The sequence below is a fragment of the Nicotiana tabacum genome, chromosome 23, assembly GCF_000715075.1.
Source record: "Nicotiana tabacum cultivar K326 chromosome 23, ASM71507v2, whole genome shotgun sequence".
In the NCBI taxonomy this organism is placed as follows: domain Eukaryota; kingdom Viridiplantae; phylum Streptophyta; class Magnoliopsida; order Solanales; family Solanaceae; genus Nicotiana; species Nicotiana tabacum.
In genome coordinates, this window is record NC_134102.1 from 104,167,505 (window position 1) to 104,185,720 (window position 18,216).

Sequence of the window (18,216 nt, forward strand, 5' to 3'; positions counted from 1 at the left end):
GTAAAATTGAGGAGGGGCTTTTGCAGAAAGAAATCACAGATTTACTGGTAAGTTGGAGAGTACGAAGAAGAACTTGAGAAATTTGAAAGATAGAAGATGTAAAAGTGGTAAAAGATAAAAGAAAGGGTTATTTATAGGTTCAAGCGATGGCGGTTCAGTATCAGCGGTGGCCGACCACCGCCTGACATGCATTAAATGCCTTGAAAGATTAAACCGACGGGATAGCTACCAGATACATCATGGTCGAACCCGATGGAAACGTCAGGTTATAATCCGATCGAGCCGTTAAAAAATCATATCGTTTCTCGCCACATTCTTTCTGAGAAACGAGGGGACTATCTGTATACGGTCGAAATAGATTTTGGCTTTGGCACGTCCGATCGAGTTCGAACGATGATCTATCGAGGTAAGATCCCGAAGGTGGAACAAACTAACCTCGAACCCGGGGAGGCCGATCCGTATCGATGTCGATATCATTATCAAGCTCGAATCGAAATCGAACCATGATGCAGAGTAGATCTATCATACTGATAATCCAGAGACCAACCAACATTGACCTCGAATCAATTCGAGGGCTCAAGCCAGGATCGGGCTCGAACCAAGATCAAGAGCTCGAGTCGAAATCAAGCTCAAACCAAAATCGAGGGTTCTAAGTAAGATCGAGCTCGCAGACAAAAGCCGTTGCAATCCCACTAGAGAGAATCTTGGCAGAAATTGTGAAAAAACTGACTTATCATGGGTCTCCCACTGAATGTTTATTTTATTATGCTTAGAGCCAAATTCCTCCACTATAAAAGAGCTTGGTTACTATTTTTGTAAAACAAATTTTTCTTAGGCTTACATTGTAATAAAAGTGTTATATTCTTCTACAGTAAAGAATCGTTCTTTCAGATTTCTTAGATTGATTCTATTTGTTGAATCCTAAGATTCATTGTTCCTAACAACCTTATCTATTTCGCATTCTCTGCAATCTATATTTATATTTCTATTTATCCTTATATTTTGTGTTAAGTTACGCCACATATTCTCGGAAGTGCGTATAAATTCAACTCTATCCATTTTTCGGGTAAAGAGATACTTTGTTTGTGTTTGAGTTTATCCAGTTGATTTTGTCAGATACAGTTTAGTGGGCACTCAATAACTCTGTTTGTCTTAGCATACAAGCATTTCCCTTACTCACTGAAGTTCTGATTTTCTCTTTGTTTTATCCTCATATTATATACATTATATATTTGTACCCTTTCTTTCCTTTGCTTCACCTATACTTTGTTTGTGTTTGAGTTTATCCAGTTGATTTTGTCAGATACAGTTAGTTGGGCACTCAATAATTCTGTTCGTCTTAGCATACAAGCATTTCCCTTACTCACTGAAGTTCTGATTTTCTCTTTGTTTTATCCTTATATTAGTATACATTATATATATGTACCCTTTCTTTCCTTTGCTTCACCTATACTCTTGTCTCTCTAAGTTATATTTTCAGTTCTGCTTTTGAACCAATTGACTAAGCATTTTTTTGTAATACCAAGAACTAAACTTTTTCCGTTTGTCTTCATGCTTATTTGAGAATAAGCTGGTGTTTTCTTCTCAAATCTATGTGGTATTTTCCAAGATCAAATCTTTACGAGGTTTTAAGTTGTTTTATTAAAGTAGATTCCAAAAGGGACTCTTATTTGAGGTGTTTTCTTTATTTGGCTTTAATGGATGTTTCTTGTGATCTTGAAGTGGATGTCAATGGTGAAGAAATCTTTATTGTTGATAAGGAAAATTTTCTTTCTTTCTTTCTTTTTGCTTTCTGCTTCTTCTCTTTTGTCTTTGTAAAATAAGAACAAGCTCTGCATTTCCTCTCCCTTTTCTTTTTTGTTTCTCAGTTATGTTATTCTGTTTTTTAGTTCTAATTCTCAGTTCTTGGGTTGTTTTCTCCTCTATTTTCTCCAAGTTCTTTCTTTTTGTGCGTGCAAAATCATAGTTTAGCCCGAGACTATGATTTTACATGAGCTACTAACTGTAAGATTGTAAATTCTTGCCTTGTTTCTGTTATGTGATATTCTTGTGCATTAAGTTCTGATAATTTGTTAGATTTTCCTTGGTTTGCATAGAAGAATGATGTGACTCCTTTTATGTTTTAGGTAGTTGGTTTCTTCAGCACTGTTATTTAGTCTATTAAATGATAACTATAAGTTTTAGCCAATGTGAATATGAAAATGTTAGGGGTATTCTTTTACTGTAATAATACTACTACTGTTCATTGCTGAATGATTGGGACTCATTGGGTACTTGTATTTTGTTGTTTTCAAAGTTGAGTTGCTTAGACTAAAATGAGATTGTGTACTTGAAAACAAGTATGTGTAAGAGGATATGAATGTGACGTGCTTTAGTGTCGCTATTAGTATGTTGGATATTATTCTACGGTGAGTTGATATGTTGGCTTTTCTTCTACGTGAACTCCTGCTTTTCTTTTATTGCTCGCAGGTATCCCGAAGCCCAAGCGTTACGAGAAATTCCAGAACTCAATTCAGTCAGCACTTACATCACAAGGTGTAGCACAACCTTTATCAACAACTGAATCAACATCTTTGCATTTTGATGATGCACCACAACTGACTTCATTTATTCAACCGACAGCACGACCAACACCTTCAGGTCAGGTTGCAGCATATTTGATTCTGTCTGATCAGACCACAACATAGCAGGTTCCATCTATTCGGGCTGCGTCACAACACCCACTATCTAGAAAGTGTAATGGACATGTGTCTACGCAACATTGAACTGTAAATGCAATAGGTATGTTATTGCCATCAACTGTATAGTAGGATCAACTGTGCTGGCCATGCAACCTCTGGATTCCAGTTAATAACCCTTTTAGATCCAATTGTGTATGTTGTTAGAAGTTTTTGGTTTTGTGCTCGTTGTTGATTTGACTAAGTTTCTTATCTAACATGAATATTTGAGTTTTTTGGAGGAACTGTTGCATGGCTCACTCGGTTAATATCATGGTGCTAACTATTACCCTATCCAGATCAAAGTTGTCCTCGTTGTGTAGAGCTGAAGTGTGATCTAAATAGTTTTCTTGAAGTTGTCTGCTCGAATTTTATTAGGTTCTATTTTTATTTATTTCCTCAAATATTCTGAACAACTCAATCGGGTTGTGAGGATTAAAGGGTGCTGACCAAAGTTCTGGCCGTCCTTAGGCTTACAGTTTTAAGCGTGCCAAGTACTTTGTTATCCTTTCCTTATTCAATTCATGTTGGGCCATTATACTTTATTATTCTTCTACTTGGAGAAAATCTTATGTATTTGTGCTATCTCACATTGTTTTTATATTTTAAGATTCACAAGGAGCTAGCAAGATACTTAAAGTGAAGAAAAGGGGCGTGTTAAATTTATCTAATGGAGAACGTTTTGTGGTTTATTTTGACGACACGGATTCTCCCATTGGTGAAGGACAAGGCGTTTTTGCAGGCTTTTGTGGAATTTTAGCAACCGATTGCTCCATTTTTCCAATTCACTTTGAGAAATGGAAGAATTTACCTGTGACAATCTTCAACCGTTGTTATGAACGATTTATAAAGGTATTCCTGAGGCATACAATATCTCTATTTTTATGTCATTAGATTGTATATTTGTATGTAATAATTATATAACCATTGGTTTATTCTTGAAGCCACGATTTTGTTTTAGGACAACTGAGTCAAATGCAAGACCATATGTTTATAATTCTATGTGTAAGAAGTGGGGCGCAAAAAGGCTAAAGTTGTTTGATAAGGTCTATGATCCACTTAAGAGCAGAGCTGAGATACTGGATAGTGTTCCACCGGGGATTCCACCGGATCAATAGATTTCTTATGTTGATTACCGCTTTAAAGAAAAAACACAGGTTTTATTTCAATGCTTCAATTAGTATGTGTAATTATATGGCTTCACTTTAACCAATCTTCATCCATGCTAACGTTTTCAAGCTTTTCCAACAACATCGACTTGACTTAAACTTAATTTTCAGATTCGAAATTCGAGATCACTTCTTCAAACTTGTAATAATGGTGAATAGTTGCAAACTTTAATTTGTTCTAGCTAGAATATTTCAGAACTATTTGATGATTTATTGTACAACCAACAGGCCACTACCATGTGCAATGAGACCTAACAGGTGAAGAACATAATGAAAATTGAAACTGAAGATAAACTTGTTCATTATAGCAAAGTACACAGCCCATGCTACATAGTTTTTGAATGTGTGAGTTATAATTGTAAAATAGTAGGAACTTGTATGACTAACCTGGAAGGTTGCTGTTGCTCTATGCATGGAGAAAAATCAGGTAGAAGAAAGTGAAGCCCTTTACTTGATTCACCTTCAAAATACTCATTCTTAATTTTCTTATTGGATTTCCTTCTCTTTCTTTCAACCAAGAATGCAGAACCTAGAGCAGTTGTGATAAAAACTCCACCGAACAAAATGACACTAGCAATACCACTGCCGTTTTTGCTTGAGCTTATTTTCATCATCAGTTTTTGATTCTGCATGCTGATTTGATTGTTCTGTGATATTTTCTTGGTATCTTTTTGTAAGGAAACTTGTAAAAGAAATGCTGAAATTCGAAAGAAACAAACTGTTTTACATATTGGTGGCTCCAAACCTAACTCCAGAAGAAGGGCTGAAAAGGTAATAATTCATTTTGGATACTTTAATTAAACTAGCAACTATTCCTAGTTAGTTAAGTTAATGCGACTTTGACTTTTTCATATATAGATGGCTGAGACTGGACAAAAGCCTGGACGAGGACAGCTTTATCTCGCTATACATAGGAATGAAGATGGATCATATGTTAATGAGGCGGCAAAAGAGATATGTGTAAGACATATGGAGCCCCAGTTGTCATGACCCAAAATCCATTATAGGTCGTGATGGCGCCTATCGTCGCAGTCAGGCAAGCCAACGGTGATTTATCAATTTAATTACCCATTTTATTACTTTCGAAATCATAGATTTTAATCAATAAGGAGATTTACACTTCTAAATCCATGGGAACGTACAACGTTTGTAGTGTATAAAAAAAATGAAAGGCGATAATAATATACGAAACCGTAAGCATCAACTAGTATAACCCCAAAATCCTGTGTCACAAGTGCATGAGCATTTACTAAGGAGTACAATAATAATAATACAACATCTGTCTAGAATGTAAATAAGACAGGATAAAATAAATAGTACGATGAAGACTCTATGGACTGCGATGCGTGGCCAGGTATGCAGCTCACATGAAGTCTCCTCAACAACTGCGCCTATGCGCCAAGACGATCATCAAATGAACCTGTCAGATTCTGCACATTTAGTTCAGAAGTGCAGCATGAGTACGTAAATCAACGCATACCCAATAAGTATCTAGCCTAACCCCAGAGAAGTAGTGTCGAGGGGTCGACATCGATACTTACTAGAGGTCTAATAAAACAAATTAATAAATCATAAGAAGATATGAAGTGCATAACACTAATGGGGTAAAACTGTTAGTTACATAATCTTCTAAATATTTCTTTTAAAGTATGAATTTTTCAGTCTTGTATTCAACCTCAACAACGCAGATGTATCAAGTTCCAGTATAAAGCGGATAAGAAATACCATATAAAAGGCCGGGCATCAGTGAAAGGGTAATCTCGTGAATATTCTGACTACCATCGATATAACGCATGATTATGCCGAGGTCGTTCGGTTCGATCTAGAATAATGTGTACACTGCAGAGGATCGAGCGGCATGAACCATAGATACATCTATTATACTGCCGAGGTGTTCAACCCACTGCACAAGAAAGGAAGGAAATCTTCGAATTACGAGACATGTGCTTACAATACAGTGCATGGATACGAAGCGAATTTAACCTTTACCGCTTTTCAATTAACTTGCCAACAACTCAAGATAATAAAGTTCGGCCTAATATATATGTATGCATTTCTAAATAAACTCAATTATAATTTTAATTAATTAAGCTAGCATAATGAATTCAAGTATTTCAAATATTATAGGGTAAAGTCCTAAGTTTACCCAGACATAAATATTCTTTAGCTATGTACGGACTCTCGTCATCTCGTGCGTACGTATCACCCACAACTAATAACACATAACAATTATATCACCTAGGGGTAGTTTCCCCCTCACAAAGTTAGATAGGAGACATACCTCGCTCCAATGTTTCATAACCGGCTCTCGCGCCTCTCTAACACCTCAACTCCAAGCCAAACATTCCGAAACTAATCAAACAACGTGCAAATCAATCAAAATGTACCCCAATGCTTACAATTTAACAACTTATAACAGTTCCCAACTCCGCTCGAAAAGTCAATAAAGTCAACCCTCGGGCCCACGTGCCCGGATTCTGAAATTATTTTAAGATAAACTTTACTCATAACGCCGCGAACTCAAATATATAATTTATTCCAAATTCTATGTCCAATTTCGTGGTCAAAATCCAACAATACCAATTTCTAGGTTTTCTACTAAAACCCCACAATTGCTACTAGTTTTCATGTTTAAATTCTTATAGAATCCATGTATTTAACTTACAATAGGTGGGAATAACTTACCTTGCCATAGAAGATGAAAGTCTCCCCTTGAAGCTCTCCAAACATCGCCCAAACCAAGAGAGAAATGCGTGAAATGAGCTAAAATTTCGATTGAGCAACATATATTCTACCCAGGCATTTTCGCACCTACGGGCACCCCAGCCGCACCTGCGGCTCCGCTTCTGCGGGAAAATGTCTGCTCTTGCGAAAGTCACTTAGGTCCCGACCAGCCGCACATGCGGCCTAAGGCTCGCACTTTCCAGGGCGCTTCTGTGGCCCACCACTTGCTTCCGCGCTTTCGCTCCTGCGTGATCCCTTCCGCTTCTACGGGGCCAGCCACATCTCTCCAACTCCGCATCTGCGGAGCCTCGTCGCATCTGCGGGCTCGCAGATGCGGAAATCCTCTTCGCACCAACGACCACTGCCCATCTCACCCAGGACCGCTTCTGCCACCCTTTGGCCACTTTTGCGGTCTCGCACCTGCGGCCATAACCTCGCATGTGCGATCACATCAAAAGCCTTAAGCTTCAGCAGTTCCTCCAAGTCCAAATTCGATCTGTTTCCAATCCGATTCACAACCGGGGCCCCCAGGACCCTGCCCAAACATACCAACACATCCCAAAATGCGATACGAACTTAGTCAAAATCTCAAATCACGTCAAACAACATCAAAATTACGAATCAACGGCCAAAACCATTCTTTCAACTTTCCAACCTTTAAACTTCGCCTAACGCATTTGAATTACACTTAAACATCCCGGAATGACACCAAACTTCACGTGCAAGTCATAAATCACGATACAAACCTATACCAAGTCTTGAAACTCCAAACAGACATCGATAATATCAAAATCCACTTCAAACCAAACTTATGAAATTCTAGAACTTCCAAAATACCAACTTCCCATAATAGGAGCCGAAATGCCCCCGGACCACCCGATACTCAACCTGAACACACGCCCAAGTCTGAAATCATCATAGGAACCTACTAGAACCTTCAAATCCCGATTCTGAGGTCATTTACTTAAAAGTCAAACCTTAGTCAATTCTTCCAACTTAAAGCTTCCGTAATTAAAATTTTCTATCTGAATCGACTCTAAACTTCCCGAAATTTAATTCCGACCACACGTACAAGTCATAATACCTGAAGTAAAACTACTCAAGGCCTCAAATCACTAAACGACATGTTAGAGCTCAAAATGACCGATCGGGTCGTTACACCAGTAATTGCTATTAGTCTTCTTTGTTGATATATAACTCATCTATAAGTTATTTATTCTCTTATTTAGACATTCCTTTCGCAAAACTTTAATATTTGTTAAGCAAAACCTTTCCCGATCTCATAAAAGAAAAAGTTTAGAGAGTCTCTTGTCACTAACGGAAGAAGGTAACGGGTATAACATAGGTGAAATCAGAAGGATCTCCTTCTTTGGTATCAAAATCAAGCTATTATATAGAACTTAGGATTTCATGTAGAGAGAAAAACAAGCTAGCACTACATAGACCTAATATCTCGTAGTAACATTGGTAAAATTTCCCATTATATAAAACCATCAGAACCCACAAGGTTAAATAGTTTTGTCTAGCGGCAACTTTATTCAATATATGTTTCTTTTTTGAATTACTACTACATGAGTTTGCCACGTTTATCCTTCTCTTTAGCTGATGAACTGATTCTAGATTGATGTTGAGGTGAAGTAAAAAGAAAAAAAAATTGGATAGCTTACCTTCTGGTATTTCATGTGCTTTGTGGGGAGTGAAACTCGCCGGCCAGATGAAAATTGAAGCTCCTTACAGCAAAGTAATGGGCAAGTAACCTTGCCAAATCCAGTCATAATTAAAGCATAATTTTGCATGTGCATAGTAGAACAGCCTTAACTGGGGTAGATTAGTTTACATCTCAGAATAAGGGAGTATTATATGTTGCTAATTGATGCTGTCACAAATCCTTTTTATGGTAAATTTTGTGTTATTAACTGCAGTCCCAAAGTTTTAACACTTGTTTTATACCAGAAAAAGATAATATCCTTCTCTTGTTTTTCTTTTTTAACTTGTCATTCACTGATTGAAGTTAGGACACTGGGTTTTGGAGTGTAATGTATTTAGAAAAAAATTGAACTAGCATTGAGCCAAAGCACCGTGGATGAGTCTAAAATTTTGCCAAATGATGTTGTTGGTAAGGTAATGGGAAAAGAGCACCCTGGAAGGGTAAGGTGCTTGGGATTAGGAGTTGTTCTTGGCAGATCTTTTAGACAAACAAAACCTCGTTATAGTGATTTGAATGCTTCAAGTTATAATAATGGTTCATGTTCTTCCCAATGCCAAGAGAAGTACAATCAAATGTTGAATGCTCACAATCAAAGCCAAGAGAACTACAGGGAAATGATGAATGCTTTTAAGGCGTATATGATAATTAAATAAGGGAAGATACCTGAAGAATTTGCAGGGATATTTGTTTCTCCTCCTCGTTCAACGGTAAGAATAGTTCATAACTTTCTTATTTAATTTTGAAAGTATGATTGATCAGTCCAAGTATTATTCTAAATTAGGAAAGTAGAAACTTTTGTGCTATGTGGTGTTTGACATAGCATTCAAATGGAATGGGGTAAAGAATTTGCTTGAAATTATAAATTATGTCGTAATCAAGGATGTTTTCTTTGGTTGATTCCGTAGATTTTTCAGTTGAAAATGACTAGAGAATAGAATTTTGATATGTTAACTTGAAAAGACACATCTAAAGAGAGTTCCAATAAGAGCACTTGTTTACATGTGGAAATGCATTCTTGGTATGTTCGAATAGTCCCTATCATTGGTGGATCCTTTACATCTGTGATATCTAGATTTGGTGAATCTTCAAAATTCCAAAATTCACCATTCTCAAAATTATTCTTACTTCTTAGATTCACAAACTTCGCAAGTTAATTTAATCTTTTCCATTTCCATATCAGAATAAAAGAAGTGTGTGGTTCTACAAAGCTAGCGTCCTTTATTTCTTTCATTCATTCATTCATTCATTTGTTTAGATAATCATATTCCCTCTAGTTGTTCTGCTTTTCTTGACATCCACTCTCTCGAGGCTTGTCAATCTTGTGCTTTTACTGTTAACTGGAAAGATATTTCAGTAGCCAATTCCTTTGAATTGATCGATGAATGTATGAGCCAAAAACATTTGGCTATTGAGCTGCAGGCTATCTGAAGTTGTTTTCCTTAGGAACAAAAGTATGGCAGCATAAAATTTAAGAATAATCACTTTTTACAACCTCCAATTACAGTTTACTTACACTTTTGTGCTATGTGGTGTTTGACATACCTTACAACATTCGATGTGTCCTAACTTTGTGCCATAAATATTCTCTTGATTAATAGATGGCTTAGATAAGTTACTGATACTTGACTGAATCTAAGTGATTATTAATTAGGATATTGTTGAGGTACCTTTTATTAATTATATTTTATTTTGATTGTTTTGTAAACAAGTGATGCAGCTAGCGGATTCATTTCACCCATGCATATAATAAGATCATCCGGTGGAAGTAATCCTAACGACAACCGTTGAAGTTGCTTGCAAATGTATTAGATAATTATGTATCGTACTCGATTGAATGGTCATAGTAGATCTTTTGTCTATAATGGTTGAAGTGGATGTTATGTTTAAAGTTAGTTTTAAGACTAATTATAATATTAATGTTTTGTATTTAATGGTTGGAGTAGTTGTATTTAAAGTAAATTTTTGAGACTAATGATAATTTACTTTAATGTATTTTATGGTTTATTAATATATTGATGTTACTTGATTCTAGTAAGCAATTTATATAATTTGTTGATGCTTCATTATATTAATATAATTAAAATTGGAACAACTATGGAGTAACATTGCAGAAAAAAAAAATATTCAATGAATAGCGGAGGTTATAACTGTCACTATTTAACCTATAATAATATTGTGTTATAAAGTGGAGGTTATAACTGGCGTTATTTAACCTATAATAATATTGTGTTATAAACTTGTGGGGGTTAAATAAATAAATTGCGAGGGTTTAGACCTCCGCTATTTTTTAATAAGTAAGTTCTTTAAAAGTCAAACTGCCGAATTGCGGAGGTTTACCGCCGTTAAATACCCGCCGCTATATGATAATGGCGGTCTGTCAAAAAGAAACCCGCAAATTGGTTGCGGCGAACCATTATTTTGAATCTTGAAACACTAAGAGCATTAAATGGTACTATAAATAGAGCATTTAATGTTCTAACCTAACATCATCTGCCACAACCTAGAATCACCAATTAGACGAAAGAACAATCATCTAAGAGCAATTCTGAGATTTCAAAACCTAGGGTTTTTTACTGATTTCCTTTTTTTCTCATTTCTGAGTAGTTACGCTGCTTAGAGCTTGAAGCTGTGGGGTCTTGAGAAACTATGAGAAATCCTTGTTTGGTCTGCTGCCCTCGAAAAGGTCAGCATACCTTTAACTATTTTCTTTTGATTATCTTATTAAAGTGCTATGAATGTGCTTGTTGTCTTCTGTGAATTATAGTCGTTTATGATGCTTATAACTAGTATAGAAATGTTATTTTCAGTTTATGCTAAGATGTTGTTTGCTTATGATCACTTGTCACGCCTCTAAGTCTTTAATTAATGTTGATCAGGCTATTGTGTGACTCCTGATGACTTTCATTTCTGAGTCTAAACAGTCTGCATGATTAAGCTGTAATGTGCCTTGAATAACTGCTCATGTAAACTTCATAGCCTTTCAATGATGGTTCTGTTGTGATATTTACCTCTGTATATTGTTTCCCTGCATTTTATTTCTCTTGTGGTCAAGTTTATTATTTGATAATCCTAACTGAGAAGAACTTGAAAGTTCATAAGTTCATATCATTTAACTGAAGAATAAAAAAGTCTAAGTGTTTTTAAATGCTCTCCTTCTCTATCAATGGTTATTAATTCTGAGAATAGCTTCTGAGTTGTCATTGTGACAATCTTGTGTTCATGTCTAACTGATGGTTATACCTATATGAAACAGTGTTGTTAGGATGAATTCTTATGAACTTCCATAACCTTTTTGCCTATATTCTGTTGTTATATGTTGTCTTTCATAAACCTAGTTATGACTGTCTTCAAGCTTGACAAAACTGTCTCATGTTTAGATAAAGTCTTCAGTCACCTGTTTAAGTCAAAACCTGTAAGCAACAACACTTTCTTGTCTCTAATCTCTTTTATGCTACTACTGACTTTGTGAAGCCTACATTCAATTGTTATTAAGGTATCTTTCATAAAGTAGGACCTAATCATTCTTGTTATAGCCAAAAATAATAATTTTTAAAGCTGGGTATGATTACTTCATTTAGTTACTAATTTAGACTATACACCTAAGTTAAACCTGTTTTGGCATAATACTTCCCTTGTCTGTAACCCCTTCCCTTCATGACATGGCTACTTGATTCCATAACATGTAAATTTTCTTTGTCTATATAAGATCACAACCCCACTTGAAGTGTCTATGTATAACTAACTGAATATCACATGTATCCTTATTTGTCTTCATAACTTTATAATTCCATGCTTTTGTTTTGATATTATATTCAGTCCTTTCCTTTCTGCTATTCTGAAGCTGAATCTTATTTTCAATTCTATGAGAACTCCATGTTGAATGTATAACCTATAATCTTACTAAAAACCCTAATCATATTTCTGGTACTTCTGATAATGCCTAAGAAGTTGTTTGGTGTGTGTCACGACCCGAAATTTTCTACCGACGGGACCGTGATGGCAACTAATATTTCACTTGCTAGGCAAGCCAACGTTAAAAAATCGTTAAACCAATTCCTTATTTTCATTCAGTAAATAACAATTATTAACTAAGATGAAATATAAGAGGTGCGGAATTTTATAAAACTGTATTAATTACTACCACCCGGATTTGAAGTCACGATTCACGAGTATTCTAGAATTTACTACAAGTGATAGTCTGAAAGAAATATAACTGTCTGAATGAAAGAAAACAACTGTGACATAAAAAGTAGACGGGGATTTCAAGGTCTGTGAACGCCGACAGATCTACCTTGATTCTCCAAACAGCGGACCAATAGCAAAATCTCGATCAGTCTGAGCCGGTATCAAAGTCTACACAGAAAGTGCAGAGTGCAGCATCTGTACAACCGACCCCATGTACTGGTAAGTGTCGAGTCTAACCTCGGCGAAGTAGTGACGAGGCTAGAACAAGACACCCACATATAACCTGAACAGTATAATCATGCTAGTGGCAACAACAGTAAATAAAGAAGTAACGTAGAAATAATGGTAAGGAAACATACAGTGGGGGGATACAATATAAAGAGTGAGAATAATGAAAAGACAGAATTAAACCAAAAATCCTTAAACGAATTGAGCAATTAAAACAACAAGAAAAACTGCACGGCATCACCCTTCATGCTTTTACTCTCAACCTCACCAAATAAAGAAATAGAACGGCACGGCATCACCCTTCATGCAATTACTTTCAACCTCACCAAATAAATAAATAGAACGGCACGGCATCACACTTCGTGCATTAAACCTCTCATAATATACACGACATCACTCTTCGTGCTTTAAACCTCTCATAATATACACGGCATCACCCTTCGTGCTTTAAACTTCTCATAATATACACGGCATCACCCTTCGTGCTTTATACTCTTCCTCACAATTCCCAGAATCAATAACAATGGATAGATAAGAGTATCACAGAGAAACCAGTATTGTACTCATAATCAATAGCACAATGTAATCTCAATCTTGAATAAATATTTGAAAGTTACCAAATCTTAGTGAAACCAGATGTGAATCACCCAACATTTCAAATAACCCGCTAAGCATGGATAGTAGAATTTAAGGCTACAAAATAAACAAGAATAGAATTTTACTCGCATGCTATGACTCGACAACGACGCATAGATGCTCGTCACCTCACCTATACATCGTATTTAACAACCAAACACGGAGAAAATGAACACATAATACTTATTCCCTCAAGCCAAAGTTAGACACGACACTTACCTTGCTCACGAAGACCACTAAATTCTCAACCACAACTTTTCCTCTAGAATTCACCTCCAAACCACTCTTATCTATTCAAAAATGACTAAATAATATCAAATATTTCTAAAGGAATCAATTACATTGCATAAATTTAGATTTCACAAATTTTCCTCCAAAAAGTCAAAAATCGACCCCGGGCTCGCTTGGTCAAAACCCGAGATTCGGACCAAAATCCTTATACCCATTCACCCCCGAGCCTGAATATATAATTGGTTTTGGAATCCCACCTCAAATTGAGGTCTAAATCCCCAAATTTCCGAAATCCCTAGTTTCTACCCAAAACCCCTAATTCTACCATGAAAACCTTAGATTTTAGGTTGAAATCTTGTAAAATGTAGTGAAAGATTGAAAGAAACCAGTTTAGAATCACTTACCTATGATTTGGGAAAGAAATGGTCTTTGGAAAATTGCCTCTTGTGTTTTAGGTCTTGAAAATTTGGGAAATGAATGAAAATTCCCGTCCAAAAGTCATTTTGATCAACTGCAGATGTTACATTTGCAACCTGAGCTTCGCAAATGCGAAGCTCGCAAATGCGAAGGATTCATCGCAAATGCGAAGCCCTTCACACTTCTTCTGCCTTCGCAAATGCGAAGATAAGTTCGCAAATGCGACCTTGAATCTTTGCAAATGCGACTAAATGATCACATTTGCGATCACTGCCCTTCCCCGACTCCCTTCGCAAATGCGAAAGAAAACTCACAAATGCGAAAACTATTGGCCCAGCTTCTCTTCGCATTTACGATGAGAAGCTCGCAAATGCGAACCTCTCAGAGGTCGCAATTGTGATGCCTGATCTCGCAAATGCGAGATCAGAGGCCTGCAATAATATCAGATGCCCAGCAGTGTTTTCCAAGCCATATCTCACTCCGTAGCCTATCCGAAACTCACCCGAGCCCTCGGGTCTCCAAACCAAACATGCACACAAGTCTAAAAATATCATACAAACTTGCTCGCGCAATCAAATCGCCAAAATAATACCTAGAACTATGAATTTTGTACCAAATCAAATGAAATTCTCAAGAACACTTTAAAATTTCTATTTTCTCAACTGGACGTCCGAATCACGTCAAATCAACTCTGTTTCTCACAAAATTTCACAGAAAGGTCTTAAATATCATAATGAACATGTACCGAGCTCCAGAACCAAAATACGCACCCGATACTAACAATGCCAAATACCAATCAATTCTTAAAAACAAATAATTTCCAAACTTTTAATCATCAATAATTCATAACTCAAGCTAAGGACCTCCGAATTCGATTCCGGGCATACGCCTAGGTCCCATAATTCGATACGGACCTACCGGGACCATCAAAGCACGGATCTGGGCCCGTTTACCAAAAATATTGACCGAAGGCAACTAAAATCAACTTTTAAGGAAAAAATTCTTATTTTCATTAGTTTTCAACATAAAAGCTTTCTGGAAACCTGCCCAGATTGCGCGCGCAAATTGAGGAGGGTAAAAATGAGATTTTAAGGCTTAAGAGCGCAGATTCAAGTTCTAAAACATAAGATGACATTTTGGGTCATCATATTCTCCACCTCTAAAACAACCGTTCGTCCTCGAACGGACATAGAAAAGTACCTAGGCTGGTGAAAAGGTGGGGATATCTACTCCGCATATCGGAATCGGACTCCCATGTAGTTTCCTCAATAGGCTGACCTCTCCACTACACTCGAACTGAAGGGTAACTCTTTGATCTCAACTGGCGAACTTGCCGAGCTAGAATTGCCACCGGCTCCTCCACGTAAGTCAAATCCTTGTCCAACTGGACAGAGCTAAAATCTAACACATGGGATGGATCGCCCTGATACTTTCGAAGCATGGACACATGGAATACCGGATGAACAGCTGCTAAACTAGGTGGAAACGCAAGCCTGTAAGCCTCCTCTCCCACTCTCTCCAGAATCTCAAAAGGTCCGATATACCTAGGGCTCAACTTGCCCTTCTTTCCGAACCTTATTACACCCTTCATGGGTGAAACCCGAAGTAACACTCTCTCTCCGACCATGAATACAACATCACGAACTCTATGGTCGGCATAACTCTTTTGCCTGGACTGAGCTATGCGAAATCGATCCTGTATAATCTTGACCTTGTCCAAGGCCTCCTGAACTAAATCTGTACCCAATAACCGAGCCTCCTCTGGCTCAAACCACCCAACTGGCGACCTACATCGTCTACCATATAATGCCTCATAGGGAGCCATCTGAATGCTCGACTAGTAGCTGTTATTGTAGGCAAACTCCGCTAACGGCAAAAACTGATCCCAAGAATCTCCAAAGTCAATAACACAAGCGCGGAGCATATCCTCCAAGATCTGAATAGTACGCTCGGATTGTCCGTCCATCTGAGGATGGAATGCTGTGCTCAACTCAACCCGCGTACCTAACTCACGTTGTACTGCCCTCCAAAAGTGCGAGGTAAAATGCGTACCTCGATTAGAAATGATAGACACGGGCACAACGTGAAGACGGACGATCTCACGAATGTAAATCTCTGCCAATCGCTCTGAGGAATAGGTAACTGCCACAGGAATGAAATGCGTTGACTTAGTCAGCCTGTCCACAATAACCCAAACTGTATCAAACTTCCTCTGAGTCCATGGAAGTCCAACAACAACATCTATAGTGATACGCTCCCACTTCCACTCAGGAATTTCTAACTTCTAAAACAAACCACCAGGTCTCTGATGCTCATACTTAACTTGCTGCCAATTCAGACATCGAGCTACATATGCAACTATATCTTTTTTCATTCTTCTCCACCAATAATGTTTCCGTAAATCTTGATACATTTTGGCAGTACCTGGATGAATAGAATACCTGGAACTGTGTGCTTCTTCAAGAATTAATTCACGAAGCCCATCCACATCAGGCACACAAATACGACCTTGCATTCGCAGAACCCCATCTTCCCCCACAGCAACCTGTTTGGCATCACTGTGCCGCACCGTGTCCTTAAGGACAAGTAAATTAGGATCATCATTCTGCCTCTATCTGATGCGCTCATATAAAGAAGACCGAGTGACTGTACAAGCTAGAACCCGACTGGGTTCTGAAACATCTAACCCCACGAACTGATTAGCCAAAGTCTGAACATCTGCAACTAATGGCCTCTCACCAACTGGAACATACGCAAGACTGCCCATACTCATAGCCTTTTCTACTCAAAGTATCGACCATCACATTGGCCTTTCTGGGGTGATACAATATGGTGATATCATAGTCTTTCAACAACTCCAACCATCTTGTTTACCTCAAATTAAGATCCTTTTGTTTGAACAGACACTGAAGGCTATGATGATCAGTAAATACCTCGCACGAGACACCGTAGAGGTAATGCCTCCAAATCTTCAGTGCATGAACAATGATTGCCAATTCTAAGTCATGAACAAGATAATTCTTCTCGTGAACTTTCAATTGCCGTGATGCATATGAAATTACCTTGCCATCTTACATTAATACTGCACCAAGCCCAATGTGAGATGCGTCACAATATACCGTATACGATCCTGAACCTGTGGGTAATACCAACACTGGCGCCGTAGTCAAAGCGGTCATGAGCTTCTGAAAGCTCAACTCACACTCGTCTGACCATTTGAATGGGACACCTTTCTAGGTCAATCTGGTCAATGGGCTTACTATAGATGAAAACCCTTCCACGAACCGACGATAATAACCTGCTAAACCCAGGAAACTCCGGATCTCTGTAACTGAAGTAGGTCTAGGTCAATTCTGAACAGCCTCAATCTTCTTAGGATCCACATTTATGCCTTCTGCCGATACAACATGCCCCAAAAAGGCAACTGAGTCTAACCAAAATTCACATTTTGAAAACTTGGCATATAACTGATTATTCTTCAAGGTGTGAAGCACACTTCGAAGATGCTGCTCATGTTCCTCTTGACTGCTGGAGTAAATCAAGATATCATCAATGAATACAACCATAAAAGAATCCAAATAAGGCTTGAACACCCGATTCATCAAATCCATAAATGCTACTGGGGCATTCGTCAACCCAAATGACATCACTAGGAATTCGTAATGCCCATACCAAGTTTGAAAAGCTGTTTTAGGGAAATCAGATGCCCTAATCTTCAACTGATGGTAACCAGACCTCAAATCGATCTTCAAAAATACCTTGGCACCCTGAAGCTGATCAAATAAGTCATCAATTCTTGGCAGCGGATATTTATTTTTGACGGTGACTTTGTTCAAGTGCCGATAATCTATACACATCCTCATCAATCCATCTTTCTTCTTCACAAACAACACGAGTGCACCCCAGGGCGAGACACTAGGTCTATTGAAACCCTTATCAAGCAATTCTTGCAACTGATCCTTCAATTCTTTCAACTATGGCAGGGCCATGCGATATGGCGGAATGGAAATAGGCTGAGTGCCCAGAGCCAAATCAATGCAGAAATCAATATCCCTATCGGGTGGCATCCCCGGCAGGTCTGCAGGAAACACCTCTGGAAACTCACGAACAACCGACACTGAATCTATGGAAGGAACCTTCGCACTAGAATCGCGGACGTAAGCCAAATAAGCTAGGCACCCCTTCTCGACCATATGCTGAG

At 37.8% G+C, this 18,216-nt stretch overlaps 1 long non-coding RNA gene across 5 annotated transcripts; it reads left to right on the plus strand.

The window, feature by feature from the left end:
• Window positions 1–1,173: 1,173 nt before the first annotated feature.
• On the plus strand, window positions 1,174–10,277 carry LOC107777686 (uncharacterized). 5 transcript variants are annotated; one of them, XR_012706166.1, is made up of 7 exons: window positions 1,174–2,004; window positions 2,470–2,535; window positions 2,623–3,569; window positions 3,662–3,874; window positions 4,565–4,657; window positions 4,745–9,025; window positions 10,028–10,277. It is a non-coding gene; the product is annotated as an uncharacterized LOC107777686 (long non-coding RNA). The 5 variants fall into 5 exon arrangements; XR_012706165.1 differs by having other exon boundaries at window positions 1,174–2,535; XR_012706164.1 differs by having other exon boundaries at window positions 2,470–3,569.
• The last annotated feature ends 7,939 nt before the right edge of the window (window positions 10,278–18,216 follow it).